This window comes from Protopterus annectens, chromosome 1.part0, assembly GCF_019279795.1.
Source record: "Protopterus annectens isolate FY-2018-M chromosome 1.part0, PAN1.0, whole genome shotgun sequence".
NCBI classification, from domain to species: domain Eukaryota; kingdom Metazoa; phylum Chordata; order Ceratodontiformes; family Protopteridae; genus Protopterus; species Protopterus annectens.
In genome coordinates, this window is record NC_056725.1 from 604593489 (window position 1) to 604615005 (window position 21517).

At 39.4% G+C, this 21517-nt stretch overlaps 1 protein-coding gene across 1 annotated transcript in view; it reads right to left on the minus strand.

Moving 5' to 3' along the window:
• The window catches only part of HHAT (hedgehog acyltransferase), a 3149942-nt gene that overhangs the window by 932399 nt on the left and 2196026 nt on the right, over positions 1-21517 (minus strand). The gene's annotated exons all lie outside the window — the stretch shown is intronic.

Below are 21517 nucleotides of genomic sequence, written 5' to 3' on the forward strand. Positions count from 1 at the left end.
GATTGTACTTTGCCCCATCCTCAAATTTTACATCTAGCAGGAGTGGTGTTATTCAGCACACAATATCTTGTAAAAGAGGAACTCATGCTGATAGAATGGAAGAAGGCAGGTAGCAACAATAAATGAGGCAACCAGGGGGAAGGACAGGGAGCAGAAGGAACCATGGAAACCTCTGAGCAAGGCTGCCTTTGCTGTGGCAGGGATTTTAGACTGGGACATAAGAAGGAGAGGTAAACTATGAATGAAGGGATTTTGGAGAACATAGTTTGACTTTGGATTGATCAAGCTATTGTAAGGAGCAAAGATGATATCGAAACATACCTATATGAAGTCAATGACCTTCTGTAAAGGGAATTAGACCCAAGCGACTGGCAATTTACTGTCCTTCCACGTTAACTACAACTTCTGGATGAAGAGAGGGAGAGTGAAAAAACGCAATTAAAACCGACTTGCACTGTGGAAATAAAGCCCAACTAAAAGCGATATCAAAGCACGTACAAGTAAATTCATTTGAATTTTATTTGATCAGATGTAGAGATGCAGCTGTTAATCAACAGTTCGACATGATTATAAATACTAAAGTAGACAACCAGAGGAAAACTACCGAGGGAGTATGAACAATGCAGCACCGAAGCTCCAACTTTATTCAATGTTCATTTTTCCTAACTTTACTTTCAATGAAAGCTGGATTTTTTTTTTATGTTGTAACAACCTATATTTGAAGGAATACCAGACAAGGGACTATTAATTGCAAGAATATTACCAATAGCATTCTACAGGGCTAAACCTTTTGCTCAATACATATGACGTCAATTCTGCACTAGTACTATTTATTACTGGCTATATGTTATCTATGAGTGTATATTGCTGTAACTAATAAAAAAGGGTAGGTAGGACATTATGTTAGGAGTGTAAATTATAAAATATTATATAGTTTGCTGATGTGTATTTCAGACTAACTGGTGAATGAATGATGGGGAAAGGCCTCATAGATAAAACAGAAAGTTAATGAAAAGCAGCAATCTACAGATTGAGAAGGAGGGCAATATGATTAGGCTGAGAAGACAGAGAATCACAGAAGACTTTTTCAAAACCATCTTTATTAAATTTACACAGTGCTAACAGTAACATGGGTACACATGCAGTTACAGAAAAGAAAACAAAAAAATGTAAGTGTTCTTAACTGGATGCCTGCATTATAATCATGCTTTCCTTACTAATAATTATCATTCACTCCATTACATACATTTTTCAAGCCCTGTTTTCCTCTAATTTTCACTAGACATAGGAAGACCCTGCTAAGTTTAATGTTATTGGTGGCCACAAAGCAATTATTAAAATATGGAAATCAGAATGTAATCCAACCATAAATGAAATATTGAATGTTGTAAATAAGATAAAATAATTGGAGGTAGGGTAATTAGAAATTAGAAAGATCAAATTACATATAAATAAATGGAATCTGTGGGAGCAATACATGCTGAATATTGAGAGTTAGTTTTATAAACACAGCTCTCAACTGCCCCTAACTCGTAAGAAAATTCTTGAGTTCACCTTAAAATTTGAGTCTGACCTTTATGAAATTTGAGATGCTGTATATTAGAAGTGAGAAATGCAGTTGTTAAAACAGTAATAATTACATTAGAATTCCTCATATTTGTTTAAACAGTCAATTAATACAAATCCATTCACCACAACACATTGCTAAGTGATCAATACACATAAACAACAAAGAATCTAATCTAGGGTATTTGGCTCTAATTACTATTTTAATTAAATAGTTTTTATAAAGTGAGCAGATTATGAGCTATGCTTGTGAAGACAATTAGATCTGATCAGTTTTTGGTGAATGGGCAGGAAAGATAAATGCATGTTACGTCATCCTGCTGTAAGCAATTGGAAAATCCCTGCAAGAATCAAGTTTCTTTTTTTAAGAGCAATCTCCTTCACCCTATCTTGGGGGATGACACTTGAGAGCTCATATTAAAAAGGGTGGGGGGAGTCAAAGGAGAAGCTAAAGTTTCACTGTAATATTTAACCTGGACTGTATCAGGATGGTCACATCCTATAAACAGAAATGAAATGTTTCTCCCCAGGCCTCCACTGAAAATTGGCTTCATTCCAAGTCGGACTTTCCTGGTAAACAAATGTTAAATAAATAAATCTTGAAGAAATTACACAGGGAATATAGTGATATAATGTTTTAACTGGAAAAATAAAATGGAGTATTAATAAAGCCAAACTGGTGGGATTAAGAACTTCCAACCTTGTAATGTTTGACCGTAATCCAGGAGGAGGATCATTGTGATGACAGAGGAAATTAGAATTATTGTTCAAGTAGATGACTGATCTGGAAGGAGAAAATTCAGGGGAGTGACATGGAGACTGGGTAGTATATATGTTCTGCATATGGATTATCCACATGCAGGCAAGATTATCCATACGTTTTTCATATGGATAAACTCCCTTGCTTTGTTGATTTTTTTTATTTATGGAACAATTGATGCACAGATGACTATGAATTAGTAGGTGGTGATCTTAATGCTGTATTAGATCGTTTTAAAGCTTGTTAAGGTAGAAAAGATGCACATTAAGAAACAGAATAGTCTTTTAAAAAAGCTACAGAAAGAGGAAAGTGGACTGATTCTAGAGAAGATGGCAGATCCCAGAATAATTCACTTTTTCTAAGTCAGCAAGGCAGACAACTAGATTTATGGTTAGGGAAAGATAACTTTTAGGATAACACTGAGTAGGCAGAGATAAAAGAGAGACACATATCAAACCATGTTCCTGCAGGACTAGAAATACACTACAGGGTCAGGGGGGTGAGCATACTACAAATAACAAACCCTTGAGAAGTAAAACTGTAGATCAGAGTGAAAGTGATGTTTGTGCTATATCTTTAAGTAGCATGTCAAGGCTATACATGGATGTATAAATTCCAGACATGTGCAATACTTAGTGCCAATTTGAAAGAGCAGCCAGGGAGAGAGCATGCAAGATCACATTTGTTAATTTGTATACAAGTTACTTAACTTAAAGTCAGTAATCTTCTATAGTGATGTGTTTGTATGAAATAAAGCTGCTTGAACAGAACCCACAAAGACACTTCTATTGTGTCCTAAATAGGAGAGCAACATGGTGTCAGAACCGGGATAGAAGAGAATAATATTCAGAGCCATGAGGTGCAGAGACGACAGTGAAGGTAAAACTGAGAGAACAGAATCAAAGATATTGTGAAATAGCACAAATTGTTTATTTCATACAAAAGATAAAAAAGGGGCATTACAAAGGCACAAACCACATTATTAAGGAAGAGGAAAGCATGAAAAGTTTGTTAACTAAAGGAAATGTTTAAAATAAAAGTGTTTGACAAAATGATTAACAGTAAAGCAAAACGAGTGTGTTTAAAGCAAAACTGGGCATGTTTAAAGTAAAATGAGCACAAGAAAAGTACATTAGGCATGAAAAGGGCTTAAACGAGCAAAACAAATATAATAAGGGCAAAAAGGGGCACATTAAGCAAAAATAAAGCAAGGCAACTGCATGTGCTTTGGCAAAGTGCTGTGTTTTGGCATAACTACGACTTTGTATTGTAACAAGGGCATAATTAAAGTTATTTGAAGTATCTCAAAGTGTGTAAAAGTGCTTACGGAGTGTGCTTATTACTGTGCATGTTTTGCAAAGAGTTTGTTATGTGTGAAGTGCAACTATTTCGTGAAAAACAGTCAAAATATTGCCATTTCGAAAAGTTTCTTGTGCTGGGTGTGTCTATTCGCAAAGTGATGCTATTACAGAGTGTTTCTTGTACTGTAGAGTGGTGCCTAGAAAGGTACTGCCATTTTGGAGACATTTCAATGTGCTGTATGCAGTTATACTCAAACTGCAATTACTCCGAAGTATTATTGAGTTTTGGGCAAGAGATGTCTGATTTATTCTCATTGTGCAGTTACTTGATATGTTTCGTACATTGATAAGAAGTGATTCTTGCAAAAGACGACATTACAAAAATATTAGAGTGCCCGAGAGTTATTCAGCCACATCATAAAGTTGTTGAAATGGTTCTTAAAATGATGATCTAAATGTCGTAAGTTACAACTAGAGAATTCCTACCTCAAGGAGTGTATTAAATGTAAAACTGTCCCGAAAGGACTGAGGTGTTGGAAATATCCCAACGGTCTTGTGGTGGGTTTCCCCTTTCATTGTGAGTTGTTGAGACTATTTGACAGAATGGGTCTGGAACGTTTGGAACTTATCATTCAAAATAATCAGAAGGAAATTGACATTTTGGTCAGTGAAGCTAATAAGTTAAATGAAAATATAAAGGGGGATTTGTTGTTTGAACAGCGGGTCGACCGTTATCAAAGTAATTTTGTGGATATTGATAAAGAGCTCTATGACATTCAAAAAAGGAAAAACAACAAACTTAAGCATGACAAAGATGCCTATGCTCAAGGGTTTGCTCACCCCAAGCCCCCGTTGTTGTGTGGTAACCATGAATACAATGATGACAATAAGCCCACTCATTTATGTGTGGAAGAAGAGCGTGCTGACGAAGTGGATTCCTATTCAAAAACGGAGCACTGAGGCGCTCAGAGAGGCTACGGAACAAGAGTTTACAGGGGGAAATGATGCAGCGAGGTTGGCGGCCCCAACAACAGAACTATGGCAATCAATGGAGGGCGAACCAGAGGAATTTTCAGCAGGAGAGACGCTGAATGTGGAGTGGTTAGACACAGGGGGTGGCAAACGAACAGACCTTCCCTTTATTTGTTCTAATGTACAAGGTGACTTTTATCTATATGACTTTACAAATAATGGTTATGGTGTGAATTATGTTAACTTACTGTCTAAAGGTTTATCATTTGTTCCCACGTATTTTGGAAAGATTGAGCATTTATTGATTGATTTATAGTTATTTCTTACGAAGTAGAATGTTAGAATTCTATATAAGTATAACAGTTCTAATAAAGGGGTTGGTATTTTAAAGAGAAGTAGTGTGTTTAATCCTGTGCTCCCATTACCGTTGATATTGTTTGAAAAATTAGTTGACCAAGACTTTAGAGCACTATTGGTAAATAAAGACTGTAAAATTGTTCCTAATTTAAATAAGGTAGAGTATGAACTGTTGTATAAGTTGGTTAGGGACAAAAATGTCCGAACGATGAAACCTGATAAAGGGGATGGGGTGGTAATAATGCATAACGGTGATTACCTTGATCGTATGTTTTATTATCTGTTTGAAAATTATTTTTATGAGGAAACATTGTTGAACTTTATTCACTTAGCTTACAAGAAGATTAACTATTTGCTTAAAGATTTATTTAATCAGGGCCAAATTGATGGTACATTATATGACTATTTACAAGTGAAGCATCCTTTGGTACTATCTATCTTTGGCATTCCGAAGATGCACAAAGATTTAAGGAACCCACCTATGAGGCCTATAGTTAATGCTAGTTGTTCTAAGACCCACTCCCTTTCTAAATTCATTGACTACAAACTTAAGGACATCGTTATGGAAGTAAGTTATTTATGTAAAGATTCTTGGGACTTTTTACTTAAGATTAGGGATGTACTCTTCTCTGATAATATGTTTTTTTTAACCATTGATGTAATGGAGTTGTACAATGTTATACCCCATGAACTGGGGCTGCTTTGGTTCAATGATTTTCTTACTGATACTAAACGGTTTGGGGATGATGAAATTTATGTATAATGGAAGTTGTTTTGCAGAATAACTTTGTATTTATAGATGGGCAATACTTTCACCAATTTAAAGGGGTGGCAATAGGGGCATCTTGTGCCCCCGTATTTGCAAATATGGTTCTACTACAATGGGAAAAGCAATTTCCTTTTGACAAATTTCCCATTCCTCCATGGAAAATGTATTCCAGATACCTGGATGATATTTTTATCATTTGGGCGGATGATATTAATAACACTGTGCTCTTTATTGAGTATCTAAACTCCACTACGGCTTTTTTTAAATTCATCTATAATATTGATAGGAATACTATAAGTTATCTGGATGTAAGGGTTCTAAAAGAAAATAACAATAAAGTGTTGGAAACTACTATCTACAGGAAGCCTAGTTACAGTAATAGCCTACTACATTTCAATAGTTGTCACCCTTATAACCAAAAAAAAGGTATAATTAGGGGACAATTTATAAGAGTGGCAAGGATGGTATCCAATGATGAAATGTTCTGTGTTTAAATGTGAGATTTTGGGAAAAATGTTTGAAAACAGGGATTACTCCAATAGCTTGGTGACAAAGATTAGGTCTGGTATTGAACAGGAAAGGAAGGATGGTCGTGTTTGCCCTTTAATTAAATCTCAGGCTTCCAAAGTTAGGGAGATTTTTAATAAGAAAATAGGTGACAGACAATACATCCCCAGTTTAATTATACAGTATTATGCAGAAAGCATGCATATTAAAAATATATTAGATAAGAACTGGGGAGTTTTTTTCCTGTTTTAATGGAGTTTTAGATAAAATAGTTGAAATACCTTTAGTAGTGCATAAGAAGGGTAACACCTTGAAAAATCTCTTAGAGAGACAAAATGATTGACTTCAACAATTGGCTAAGCTTCTGGTATCATTCTAAGGGGATCCAGTATTTGTGTGCCTGGGACGACATGATTGACAGTCCACAATGCTTTGCCAGAGATGGCCTGCACCTGTCGCCCTTAGGATTCCGGATACTGGCTAAGACTCTTGCAACCCCTATAGTGCCTTTTTTAGGCAAGGTTCAAATGACAAATTCACCACAGTAACAGGTACAAGCAAGCAAAATCTGAGGGTAATGCTATTCAATGCTAGAAGTCTAAACCTCAAAATGCACTCACTCGAGGCACTCCTTAAAATGGAGAACATTGACATCTGTGCAGTGACAGAGACCTGGTTCAAAGCTCCAGAGAGCACCCCTGCATTACCAGGCTTCAATTCATACCACACCTTTCGGCCACCTAACCCAGAAAGAAGCACTAAAGGCGGAGGCGTGTCCATATTCATTAAGGATATCCACACCTCCAGGCTAGTTGCACAGCATAATGCATCCGAGATTATCCAAGTGCAACTAACTCTGGGAAGACCGCAATCCAAATTGTAGCTTGCTACAGACCCCCCACCATGCCCCAGGATTCACACTCCTCATTTCTTGATACACTGGAAAGTATTAGGGTACAACCCAACACCCTAATAATGGGCGATTTCAACTACCCCACCATTAACTGGGAAAACTACTCATGTACCAACTCTTTTGCTCAACGTTTTCTAGAATTCATAAATTCCAACGCCTTGGATCAACTTATTCACACCCCCACCAGGGGCAGCAATATCCTAGACCTGGTCATTACCAACATGGGAAACCAGTGTTCCACACCAGAGGTCAATTCCTCGTTGGTCAGATCCGACTACAAGCTAATCAGCCTAGACATCCACATCCCACCCCCAGCCCCAATTAGGGAAACCATCGTAAAAAACTTCTCAAAAGTCAACTTCACACTTCTTAAGACAGAAGTGTCAAACTTCCTGACACCCATCCAGACGGACAATAGAGGTATGACTGCCGAATCCTACACAAATGCACTTTATAAGCACTTACACGAGTGTATGGATCATGCTATCCCTAATAGAACCAAGATGTTATCCTCTAAAAAAAGGAAGCCAATCTGGTGGACCTCTGCCATAAGCAAACTCTACAACAGAAGAAAGAAACTGTTGCAAAAAAGAGTAAAATCCCATGACTGGAGGAACTCCCTGGTCAACCTCAGTAAGAAGCTGAGATCCCTCAAAATCCTCCAAAGCTAGTTACGAAAACAAAATTGCCACTGACTCTAAAGACAACCACAAAGCATTCTATAGCTATGTCAAGAATCTAAATGGGAACACTCAGATCTGTTCTGAGTTACAGCATAATGGCACTAAATATACAGAACCAACTGATATTGCCAACATCCTAGCAGATAGGTTCAGTGCTAACTTTACCCCCCTCTCACCCCCTAGAGGGCCCATCTCTATACCTGAAGAATGCAAAGTTCCTATAATCACGGCTGCACAGGTAAAAAACACACTCTCCAAAGCCAAGAACACAGCATCCATGGGACCTGACAATATCCCAGGCTGCGTTCTACACGAACTACAGAATGAACTGGCACCCTACCTAAGTACCATGTTCAATCATAGCCTCACCTCAGGCTTTGTACCCACTGAATGGCGCACCGCGACAGTTATCCCACTTCACAAAGGGGGAGCCACGACGGACCCCGGGAACTACCGCCCCATTAGCCTGACGAGCCTGGTCTGCAAGGCCATGGAACGTATCATCATGGAACTCATAAACAAAGACATTGGTAATCTCCAAACTCTGGACCCTACACAGTTTGGATTTGTAAAAGGCAGATCATGTCTCCTAAACCTGATTGACTTCTTTGAAGCAGTCACCAAAGCTATAGATCAGGGTAAAATGGTTCACACAGCTTATCTAGATCTCGCCAAGGCTTTCGACACCATCCCCCACTCTGGAATTATAGATAAGCTCACCAAACTAGTTATAAATCCCTATGTCACAAGATGGGTTGCCAACTGGCTCATGGACAGAACCCACACTGTGAAAGTAGCGGATTCCAAATCCGACATCAGACCAGTGACAAGTGGAGTACCACAGGGTTCAGTCCTGGGTCCTCTCCTGTTTGGTATCTACTTCTCTGAAGTGCAGGCCAACACAGAAGGTCTTTGGCTAACAAAGTTTGCAGATGACTGCAAACTAGGAGCCATAATCGAAACTCCTAACGATGTGGACAAACTACAAAAGGGCCTCGATGAGACAGATACCTGGTGTCAAAGCCATGGCCTGAAGCTCAATGCCAAAAAGTGTATTGTCATCCCCTTTGGTAAAAACTCTGTACCCATGAACTACCACATAGCTGGTAGTCTACTTAATGCCGAAAATGTGATAAGAGATCTTGGGACACAGGTAGACAGTAGTCTCTCCTTTGATAATGACATCGCCACAGTGGTCAGGAAATTCTTCTATGTGGCTCATCTCATCACAAAAGGATTCTCATCCAGAAAAAAAGAGGTCATTGTTCCCCTCTACTCATCACTCATTAGACCCATTATAGAGTACAACGCCCCTTTTGGTATGTACCTCACAAGACATCTACAACAACTGGAAAGACCACAGAAATACCTCACAAAGAGGATTACTGGCCTCAAACATATATCCTATGCAGACAGTCTCAAAAAACTACAGCTTTACTCCATCGCATATCGCCTACTCAGGGGCGATCTCTGCCTAATATACAAAGCTATGTCAAACCCAGAGTTGTTGGTCATGCTCCACTTAAAGAAATCCCAATCCCTCCGAGCTACACGCTCTAGGGACCTTAACCTTGTCACCACAATAAACAGAACATGTTGGAGGGATAGATTCCTGTCCCAGAGACTTCCCATACTCTGGAACAGACTACCTATCTATGTCAAACAGAGCTCCTCATTAGCACTCTTCAAGAAAAATCTTGATGATTGGATGGGAAATGGGAAATTCACCCCGAGGATCACTTCTGTGGCTCTGCTCGACAGGGGCACAGGAAAATAATTTTCTTGGGTGGCAAAAGCCAGGGTACATTTTTTGGCTAGGCTTGTATGGGCCCTAGGGCCAATAGCCTAGTACCTACCTATGAACCTATGAGAGTGGTGACAGCCTTAGGAAAATCAATTCTTCTAGAAAGTCAGGTACAAATAGTTGTGGTAATTGTGGGCAGTGTAAATTTATGTTAGTGGGGGATAAGATAACTGTTAATGGAAACAATATTAGAAATACTTTTCCTTATAACTGTAAAACTATAGAGGTAATTTACCTTGCTCAATGTTCAAAATGCTTTTGTTTCTACATAGGTAAAACTAAGAGAAAAATTAGGGAACGAATCTATGAGCACATTTTAAGTATAAGAAAAAACAATGTGAACAACTCTCTTGCTAAACACATTGCTGCTAACCCTGACCATAGTTTTCTGTTTTTTGGTCTTGATTGTGTGATGGTTAACCCTAGAGGTGGTCCGTGGGAAGACTTGCTAGAGGCCAAAGAATTGTTTTGTCAACTCAAACTTGATGCTTGAAAATTCCCGGACTCAATGACCAAGTAGGGATTTTTTGTATTCATAAGTTTTATTTTAATAGTTGGTGTTCTTAGAGGGGGGGTTGCTTAAAAGATGTTTTTAAATAATTTAGTACTCTAATAATGTATTGTCATGTGATTAATTAATTGGATGATATATATTGAGCTCATTTCACCTGTTGTATTAACTCTGATGAAGTTTATATGTTATTAGATGAAAGCACTCAGTTCAATTAAAGTGTATTTGTTCAAATTTACTTGGGTCTCCTTGGTATTTGTGGCCAGAGCTGGTCTGTTTTGTTCATCGGGTAAGCTTGTCGGAGATTGTAAGATGCAAGTAAGATTTAATAAGCATACTGTTAAAGAATTACCAACATTGAAAGCCTTTTTGTTGTTGCCATGCAGAGAATATTTAATAACTAGATAACATATAAGCCTTAGGTATTGAAATGCATACGACAGTATTTGTAATAAAGGACAGGATTACAGTATTTTCAGACGCTCATTACATTTGTTGGAGACTTACAGTCCTCTTTGCAGACTTTACCCGTAAACTAAACAGAATGCCAATCTATAACGTGTGGTCCACAATTTGTGCAGTCATTCTTTAAGCAATTTATCTTGAGCTTGTTTCTTGTTTGCTGTTCATTTTTTACTTTGATCATGTCTTTGCCATGAAACAAGTAGATAGTTGTTGTCAGGCAGCAGGTCTTTTTTGGATAAGAAACATTTTTACAAGTGGGGGTATAACAGAGATTGCTACTTTCAGCATGTTACTTGGTAATTTTATAAAGCTGACTATAAATTATAATTAGAACTGCAATGCAAGGAGAAGTGGTTTGTGCTGCTTGTTTTTTTTTTATACTTGATTTTGACTGGCATTCCAGTAATGTATTTAAAAAGTAATTTATTTTTTCATGCCTCACAACCTTTGTGTTTCCATCTAAATACTAAGCAAGCTGTCATGTAGCTAATGCATTGAAATATTTTTTTCTTCTACACTTCATTTTGTCTTGATTGGACTTTCTTAATGGCAGTTTGGCAACCAGGGTATTGTATTTAATTAAAGTTCCAGTTGTGGTTTTGAGCATAACTCCACCCCTTTCTAGTTGGTCACACCCCTTCCCATTGGCCACACCCATTCAGCTGTCTCCTACAGCCCCCCCCCTTTAATTTGAAGTCACCAGCCACCACTGTTTTCTGGCATATGTGCATGTTTGTGCTTATTTGCAAAATCCTTCACTAGTATGTGTTAGCAGATGGATTTCTAAAACCCCTACCACTTGTACTTGATCAGAATATTGCAGAGAATTGGAGAATATTTGAGCAAGAGTACAATATTTTTATACAAGCAACTTATGCAGATAGAGATGCACACACCAGGGCATTCATTTTGCTAAATCTAGCTGGGTCACAGGCCATAGAAAGGGAGCATTCATTTGTGTATGTACCTGCAGTATATGAAGAGGAAGGTGAAAACCATCATATTGTTGTACAGGCTGAATCAAGGAAAGACCCCCGTCTGTCTGAAGCACAAGTTCAGATAGATGTGTAACCCCCAGGTGAATATTACATTACAGGCGCATTTGTTTTACACAAGAGATCAGAAACCAGGGGAAACATTTGCAGCTTATATAACTAACTTGAGAAACAGAGCTAAAATGTGTCAGTTTGTTGACTTAAAAGATGAGCTGATAAAGGACAGGCTTGTGTGTGTTATTAATAGCACTGCTGTGAGAAAGATTTTACTTTGTGACAGTGATTTAACTTTGAGCAAAGCCATAGAGATTTGGCAAATCCATGAAGTGACAAAAAGACACACAAGTATGCTTGCGAGTGACAAGAGCATGGTTTCAGTTGGCTCCAGACCAAATGTAGATAGTATGCAACACATGGCAAACAAAAGCAGGCCCAAACATGTGGCAGCTACAGGGTTTCCAGGAAAGGCACGTGGCTTTCCAGAAAGTTCTAAGAAAGGAGTGTGTTCAAGCTCAGTACAGTTCAAGCATGAATCAGCAAAACCCAAGTCTAGTTTTATTATTAAGTGTCACAATTGTGGTGCAAGTCATGAGTCTAAAAGAGAGAAGTGCTTAACATTTGATCAGCAATATCACAAGTGTAAAAAATTGACCCATTTCCAAACGTTTTGCAAATCAAGTAAGACTCCAACAGTTGTAAAGTTGTAAAGAAAGGTCACATAAAAAAGCAAGTTGATCAAGTAGAGCCCGAGCAATCATCTTTCTATGTAGATGGTGTATCAGTACTTGGTGAAAGAGTTGATGCAGTGAATTTATTGACAAGAAAAAAAGTGTTTATACTGTCTTGATGAATGGAAAATACACAGAGCTTAAAGAAAACACTGGTACAAAGTGTAATGCTATATCGCAGACACATTTGCTAAAATGAGAACTAACGAACAACTCAATTTGACCAGTAGTGTGAGACTTGTTGCTTATGGAAGTGATAAAATTAAAACCGAAGGTTCAGTGATGCTTTTGTGTTATTTGGCCGAAAACTGTTACAAGTTGTTATTCTATGTAGTCCGAAGACCACTGCAATCTCTATTTGGCCTCAAAGATAGCTTGGGAATGCATCTGCTTTCTTCTGCTAAAGATGTCCATCACATAAGTGCATTTCCAAGTTCTATTTTTTTCTGAAGCCATTTTCTCAGAGTATGCTGATGTTTTCAAGGACAAGTCAGGCAAACTCCCAGCTGTGTACTCCATTAAATTAGACCCAGAGGTGCCTCCAGTAGTAAGACTACAAGATGATGTTTTTGATGACAAATTGGACAAACTTCCAGTTGTGTATTCCATGAAGTTAGACCTGGAGATCAATCCAGTAGTCAGATCAGCAAGAAGAATTCCGATAGCTATGCAGGATAAAGTTAAAGCTCAGCTAGATAAAACGGTATAGCAAGGTGTAATTTTGTCCAGTCGGAGTACCAACTGAATGGGTGTCATCCATGGTAGCCATTCACAAAAAAGGCTCAGACAAAATCAGAATATGTATTGACCTACAAGATCTGAACAAAGCATTAAAGAGACCATATCATCCAATGTGCACAGTGAAAAAAGTTCCAGCTCTAATCCTGAATCATCATCATCATTATCAGCCCCCGTTTCCCATTTTTTCTAAATGGGGTCTGGGTAGCCTCTTAGCTGTCGCCAACTCTCTTGATTCACAGCCACATTCCTGCCTTCTTCAACCCGACTGTCGCAGATCTTCTTTCACACAATCTCTTTGCTGGATGTCCTCGTTTCCTCTTACCTTCTTCCTGTTTCTCCCAACTCTTCCTCACCAGATTGTCTTCTGCTTTTCTGCACATGTCCAAACCACCATAGTGTTCTCTTTGATCTTTTCTGCAATTGGAGCTACTTTGGCTTCTACTCGTATGTCCTCATTTCTTTGTCTGTCCCACAGTGTGCAACCTACCACCCTTCTAAGGCACTTCATTTCCATCACCTTCAACTGTTCTGCCTTTACTGCCCAGGTTTCTGTACCATACAGTAGTACTGGTCACACCACTGTCTTGTACACCTTACTTTTCAGCTTCTTTGGCATTCTTCTGTCATAGACTACACCTGAGACTCTATGCCAGTTGGCTGCAGCCCCTCTGATTCTAGCTTTGACCTCTTCATTCAGACTTCCCTTTTCCTCAACCACCCTGTTTACCTGTTCCACTATCTTCCCTTCTATCTCTATTCTCAGCTTCTTCTGATTTCCCTCATTTGCTGCCATTACCACCATCTTATCTGTGCTTAGTTTCATCCCATGTGCCTTCAGTTTTGCATTCCATTCTCCTATCCTTTGCTGAAGTTCTAGTTCAGAGTCAGCCTGTAATGCCACATCATCTGCGTCCAGCAACTTTGTTGATCTGTCCCCTCCAACATGTTTGCTAATGTAGTCCATCACCAGTATGAACAGCAGTTGGTTCAGAGCTGGACCCTAGTGCACACCCACTCCCACTGGGAACCCCTCTGTGAGGCCGAACACTGTTCGTACTTGAATCATTCGGTCCTTGTACATAGCCTCCACTAATTCTACCAATGTTTCTGGGACTTCAAACCACTGCAGTACTGCCCAGATAAGCTTTCTTGGGACCTTGTTATATGCTTTCACCAAGTCTAGGAATGTTAAGTTGGACTCTCTCCTTGTCTCTAGTTTCTTCTCAAGTATCTATCTCACTGCAAACATTGGGTCTATTGTGCTACTTCCTGATCTGAATCTGAACTACACATTTCCCATCTTACTTTATACTACTCTGCATATCTGTTTATCATTCACCCTCTCCAAAACTTTCATGCAATGTGATAGGATTTTGATGCCTCTGTAATGCCCACAATTGTGGATGTCCCTTTGTTCTTGTACACTATCACCAGTATGCTTATTCTCCAGTCATCTGGGATATGCCTTTCTCTCCACACTTCTATTAGTACCCTCAGGAGCCATTTCTCCCCTACCTCACCCAGCATCTTTATCATATCTGCTGTGACCTCATCTGAGCCTGCTGCTTTCCCTGACTTCATCTTCCTTAGTGCTGTTTTTACTTCTTCTAGGGTGGGCTCCTCTTCTTCTCTCATCGTAGGCTGTTTCTGGGGCAGTACAGCTTCTGTGAGGTTTTCTTCATTCAGAAGCTGGTGGAAATTCTCCTTCTATCTGCCTTTGACATCCTGGGGACTGGTGAGCAGGTTGTTGTTGGCATCCCTTAAGAAGGGTGTCTGACTATCTTCTTTATCTTTCTGTCTTTGCCTTGCAACCTGATATAGTTTCTTTGTGCCACTTACTGAGTCACTTTCCAGAAGCTGGTAGAGTGTCTCCGATGCCCTATTCTTTGCTACTGCAACTTCCTTCTTAGCTTCTTTGTTAGCTAACCAGTAGCCCTTCATAGTCTGGTCATTTGTTTCTATCTCCCACTTCTTCCTGCACTCCTCCTTTCTTTTGATGCCTTCCTGGGCTTCTGCATTCCACCACCAACTTTTCTTATGTACCTTATTTCCATACCTGGCTCGGCCACATATCTTTTCTGTAGTCCTAACAAATGCTGTTTTAGGCGCTGCCATTCTTGTTCAAATTCACCTATTTCCTCCTCTTCTTGGAGTGCTAGAGCCCTGAGTAATTTCTTGAACTGCTGTACTTTCTCTCTAAGTTCTAGGTCTTCAGCCTGGCGTCTGTTGACCTTAGAGCTTTCTCTGCCCACTGCTTGCAGCTGATTGTGACAACTAGTGGTTTATGCTGTGGACCAATTGTTTCACTGGAGATGACTTTGTAATCATGGATTCTACCCCAGTGCCTTTTCCTTACTATGATAAAGTCTGCCTGAGCTGCATGTTGCCCACTCTTGTATGTGATGTTGTGACTGTCTCTCTCTTTCTGAGCCATGTGTTGGCTACTATCAAGCTATTTACCTGAAAGAAGTCTAGAATGGCTTCTCCTTCTTTATTCCTGTTGCCCCACCCATGTGGACCCAGGCAGTCTTCATATCCTGTTCTGTCTACCGCGATATGTGCATTCAAGTCACCCATTATCAACACCAGCATATGTTGTTCTGCTTTATCTAGTAGGTCTTGCAGCTGCTGTCTGAATGCACTCTTTTCCTCACTAACACAACCCTGCTGTGGGGCATAGGCTAAGATTATGAACACTGTCCTATCATTACACTGGAGTCTGATTGCCATGAGTCTGTCATTAATTCTGATGATAGCCCTCATTGCCTTCTGAAGCTTCTCTCTCACTCTCTCACTCTCTGGATCCCAAGCCAAGTGGCTTTGCTGCACTGCCCTTCCATCTCGCCTTTTGGATACATAGGCTGTCCAGCCTTCTCAGTATCATCATGTCATCCACTTCTAAGCTATGTCCTGTCAGTGAACCTACATTACGTGTAGCAATTCTCAATTCATGTTTGGCAGGTTGGTTGGTTTTACATCCAGCTTTTGCTCAACAGAGCTATCCCAGGTAACCCAGGCTGGGCAACTAGACACCAGCCAGCCAGTAGCTTATTAACCCAGGGCTGCTAAGCTTTATGGCAGGCACACACTGGCCAACAGGGGTACATATACCCCTCCCACAGTTAGCAAGGGTACCTGGCATAGGTCAGAGTAGGCCAGGTCCTCAACCCACTTGTCACTGGTAACTACCCATGCCCATTTTGGCAACATTAGTCAACATGACCGAATCACTTAGAGCCATGCTGTACACCATCGAGTGGCTAGTCCTGGCACAGCACTCAGTCTGTGATCCATGTTCTCCTATCACACCAAATGTTTGAACCTGCAGTTCCTCTCATACTGAGCAGGATTACTATCCTAACAACATATCATCAGTAGGGTAAAACTAACCTGTCTCATGATGGTATAAACCCAGCTCATGTTCCTTATTAGTGGGTGAACAATCCAGTGCTTGGTGAATTCTGTTTCACAATGATAGGCAGAGCCAACATTGAAGGATCCAAAACCGACATCGCTATGAATGCTTGACTGCCACAAGCCAGTTATCTCTGAGGTAACTTTTCTGGCACCTCCTGCTCTAATCCCAAATGTTACTGTATTTTTTGTTTTGGATGTAAAGAGTTAATTTTGGCAAGTGATGCTTGATTATAAATCCTCATTTCTAACTACTTTTGGTACTCTGTTTGGCAGATACAGATGCCTAAGGATGTCATTTAGAATAAATTCTGCAAGTGAAGTCTTTCTTGCAAAGGAGCAAATTTTATCAGGTTACTCTTGTGCCATAATAGTAGATGATTTATTCATTGGAGGCAACGGTGAAGCAGAGCATGACTGAAACCTCAAGAAAGTTCTAGACAGAGCACGTGAATTAAACTTGAAGCTCAATCCTCTGAAGTACAAATTCAGACTTCCAGAAGTTACATATGTAGGTCATTTGTTTATGAGTACAAGCTTGAGACCAGACCTGACCAAACAAGCAGCTATTTTAGAGATGTCAGTACCATATAATGTACAAGTTCTACAGCGTTTCCTAGGCATAGTCAACTATTTAGGTAAGTTCTTATCAGATTTCAGTGAGGTGGCAGCACATTTAAGAGTGCTAACACGTAAAATTGTTGCATGGTCATGGCTGGAACAGCACCAGATGGCATTTGAAGACCTCAAGCATATTGCCACTCCACCTACATTAAGATATTATGATGTGAACAAACCAGTTACTCTTTCTTGTGATGCTTCAAATTTTGGTTTGGGCACAGTTATACTTCAAGAGGGCAGACCAATAGCCTATGCACCTAGAATACTAACCAACACTAAGATGCAGTATGCTCAGGTTGAGAAGGAGCTTTTGGCAATAATATTTGCGTGTTCCAAGTTTCATGATTATATTTATGATCGAGCTATTCAGACTGAAACTGACCATCAACCTCTAGTTACTATTCTAAAGAAGCCTATGCATTCTGCTCCAGTGAGATTAAAGAGAATGATGCTCAAATTGCAAAAGTGCAACTGTAAAATGGTCTACACAAAAGGCAAATTGCTCTATCTGGCTGATACCTTATCCAGATCACCCAGAAATACAACAAAACAGCTTGATGCACAGACTTTTTACTTTGACGTGATGGTAGTGCATAATTTCTCAACCACTAGACTTGAGCTGAGAGATCACACAAAGACTGATCCAATTTTACAAAAGCTCAGTCACTATATTAATGTTGGATGGCCATCAAAGTAATCTAGTGTACCACCTGAAGTGCAAACCTATTTTCCTTACAGAGATGAATTGCTGATGGAAGATGGCATTATTTTCAAAGGTCCTAAAATTGTTGTTCCTGCTACTTTACAACAAGAATATATCAATAGTTTGCATTGTGATCACCCAGGATCCACATCCACTAACAGAAGAGCAGGAGAATTAGCATTTTGGCCTTCATTACCAAAATACATTGACAGAGTTCTTTCTTCTTGTTCAGCATGCAATAGTACTAGACCACATTTGCAAAGAGAGCCACTTTAGCTAAGTCCAGTTCCTGAACTACCTTGGTCTACTGTAGCAACTGATATCTTCGAGTGGAATAATCATCACTATTTGGTTTTGGTAGACTCTTATTTGAACTGGTTTGAAACTGATCTACTACCTAACCTAACATCCACTGCTGTTATTACTAAGTTGAAACGTCATTTCTCAGTTCATGGTAGTCCACACAAACTTTTGTCTGACAATGGTAATCAATTTACGAGCCAGTTGTTTCAGAAATTTGCAAAAGAATGGGACTTTGTACAAGTCACTAGTAGTCCTGTATATCCTCAGTCCAATGGTCTAGCTGAACGTGCAGTGCAAAGTACAAAGCAATTACTTGAAAGGTCAAAGCATGACAATACTGATGTAGTCTTAAATTTGCTTAGTCTCACAAGCATACCCCGTGATGATATTCTTGGCTCACCTGCTGAAAGATTACTTTCCAGGCAAACTAGACTTATGCTGCCCATTACTTGTAGTATATTGAAGCCTAAACCTAAGAACAATAAATCCATCAAGGCTCAATTGTTGAAGAAGTGTAATATCCAGAAATCTAGTTACAACAGATCGAGCAGATTACTTCATCCATTGAGGGAAGGAGAGATAGCATGAATCCAGACAACAAATACGATAGATTACAGGCATCTGTGCAGAGCTGAAATCTTAACTGGTAGACTCTGAAGGTGTTGAGTATAGGAGGAACCGTAGACATCTTCCTGTAACAGAATCATCATCGCCATCACATAATTGCTTCTGTGATGTAGATTACAAATCTAAGTGTGAATCAGATACTGTTCCCATACCTAAATGCGTTCAAAATTCTGATTCCATTCCAGAAAATGATTTGAACATTCCACAGGTCAATCGTTTTGCAGAGAGAGTTCCACTTGCTAAACCTCATTTGCAGTTTTATTTCACATGATATGGGCGAGTATCTAAGCCTAGTGTGAAATACGCAGCAACATCTACTTGATTGTATATATCTGTATATTTAATATCATATAATGGATGACATAGAATTACTTGTGATTTCTGCATGCCTCATAACATTCATTATACAATCTATTTCTCAGAGGGAGGATGTAGATCAGAGTGCAAGTGATGTGTGTGCTATATCTTTAAGAAGCATGTCAAGTCTACATGTGCATGTATAAATTCCAGACACATGCAATCCCTACTGCCATTTTGAAAGAGCAGCCAGGGAGAGAGCATGCAAGATCACACTTGCTAATTTGTATATAAGTTACTTAAGTTAAAGTCAGTAATCTTCTATAGTGATGCATTTATATAAAATAAAGCTGCTTGAACAGAACCCACGAAGACTTTTTTATTGTGTCCGAGACAGGAGAGTGATAAAACCCAATTGAGTAAAATGACAGAGGAGTCAATCCGAAATAACTATAGAGTCAAACAGGAAATGAGTGTTATCCGGTCAGATAGAATGATGATGACAAGAAGAGTACATCTGATTACGACAGAAGGTAGCATTAGAAAGAGTAACAAAGATAGAGAGAGAGAATAAAAAGTGATTAACGGAGTTTCAGCTACTATGCTCAGGAGGCAAGTGGAATATAGATTACCTTGCACGAGAGGAACTCCTGCTTAGAGGCCAGATTGATCAGCTCATTACTTCAGGACTGGAAGTAGAAAATATTAGCAGAGGTGACTTCTGGCCTGGCGTTTTATAAACATGAAGAAATAACTGATAATCAAACAAATTAGAATGAAAATGGGGAATGCTGCATACAGGCCGAAAGAAATTAGTGACGTTTCCCTAGCCTATAATGAGCATTTATAAGGCAGTGGGGGAGGGGATTATTTATTATAATATATTCAACACGAATGATGGGAGAATTCTGATGGAGTAGCTGTCTGTGGTAATTAATGAAGGAGCGAGATCAGATATCTTGCCTACCTCTTTTACAAGAGCTGAGGTCATTTGAATGCCTGAAGAGGACAGGATAATTGGATCCTGGTGGATATCACTCTCTCTCTCTCTTTGGCAATGATTTTGGCTAACAGAATAGAAGGGATGTTTTCGGAGTTAACTTTTATGAGTAGACAGAATTGGTTAAGGAAGCCACAGTTCAAGAGATTTTTTTTTTCATTTAACTGAGGAGGAGTCAGGATAAGGTGGGATTGATATTTCTTGATATTAGCAAGGTTTTTGATACAATGGATTTGCCTTTTTTTTTCACTTCCAGAACTGGATGCATGTCTTGTACAGAGAACCCAAAATTATGACTGTGGTAAATACAGGTCAAAGTGATGAAAGGACTGTGGGATGAGGAACTAGGTAGGGGCTGCTCACTCTTCCCAAGTCTGTTAATGTTAGCTATTAAGGTGCTTGTACAGATCAGATGGTGAGGGTTTTCGGACAATATATTTTATAGGTGGAAAGCTCAGTGATTGTTTGTTGATGACTGCACATGGTGGCAGATAAAACAAATGTGTTAATGCCAGGTGTGGGAAAGTTTTGAAAGATTCAAGGTGTTATCAGGTTTGGAATGTAATTGCCGAAAACTGTTCAGAACTGAGTACATATGGCAGGTGAATTTATTTAACAGGATAGAAGATGGATCAGACTTCTAGGAAGCATTATAACTGCATTTTACAGCATGTAGTGGAGTTATTGGGCAGGTTAGCTTGTAAAGCTAGTACACAAGTTGGGAGGGTAACGTTAATACAGATGCTTTTTCTTCCTGGGATGCTTTATTTGTTTAAATACCTCACACCTACTGGACCAGAGGGAGACGTGGGTGCAGAAAGTTTACTCAAGCTGTGATAGTTTTGTATGCAAGAATAAAGGAAGCAGTGCTGCAAAAGTGAAGTTGAGGGTAGATGGGAGATGTGGGGGTGAGGGGCATGCCAAATTTTCAATTATACCCTACTGCAGCTTTAGCCTCTGTGGTTTTGCAGGAGGTAAAGATAGAGGAATGTACCTGGGAAGAGCATGATCACTGGTGTGCCCTTAAGCAAGAGGTGCGGGCAAGTTTCAGAAAGATGAAAGGTGCACTATGAGACAGGGCTGAGAGCATGTTTAGAGAAATGGCCTGGAGAAACCTGGGAATTCTTGTTAAGGGTCAGGAGGTAAGGTGGACTATGTGAGAAAAGGCAGGTCTTAGGAAGGTTGCGGGATCTGTTCAGAAAGGAAGAAGAAAGGGGGGTGACAAATTTTGGAATGGAAGGAATTTAAAGGTAAAATCAACCTTTCTGGGGGATCTTGGTTGCAGTTGGAAGAGTTAAGAATGGTTACTATGTAGGGCATTTTATATGGTACCACCAGGTTTGTTTTAGTGCCTGAAGGACAGAAGCAGGAATTTGGGGTAGTTGGACATTATTGTGAAATTTATGCAACATTAAATTTTGGTAAATATGGGCAGAAATTTAAAAAGTTGTGTAGGAGATCAGAGACAGTTGTGGGGGTT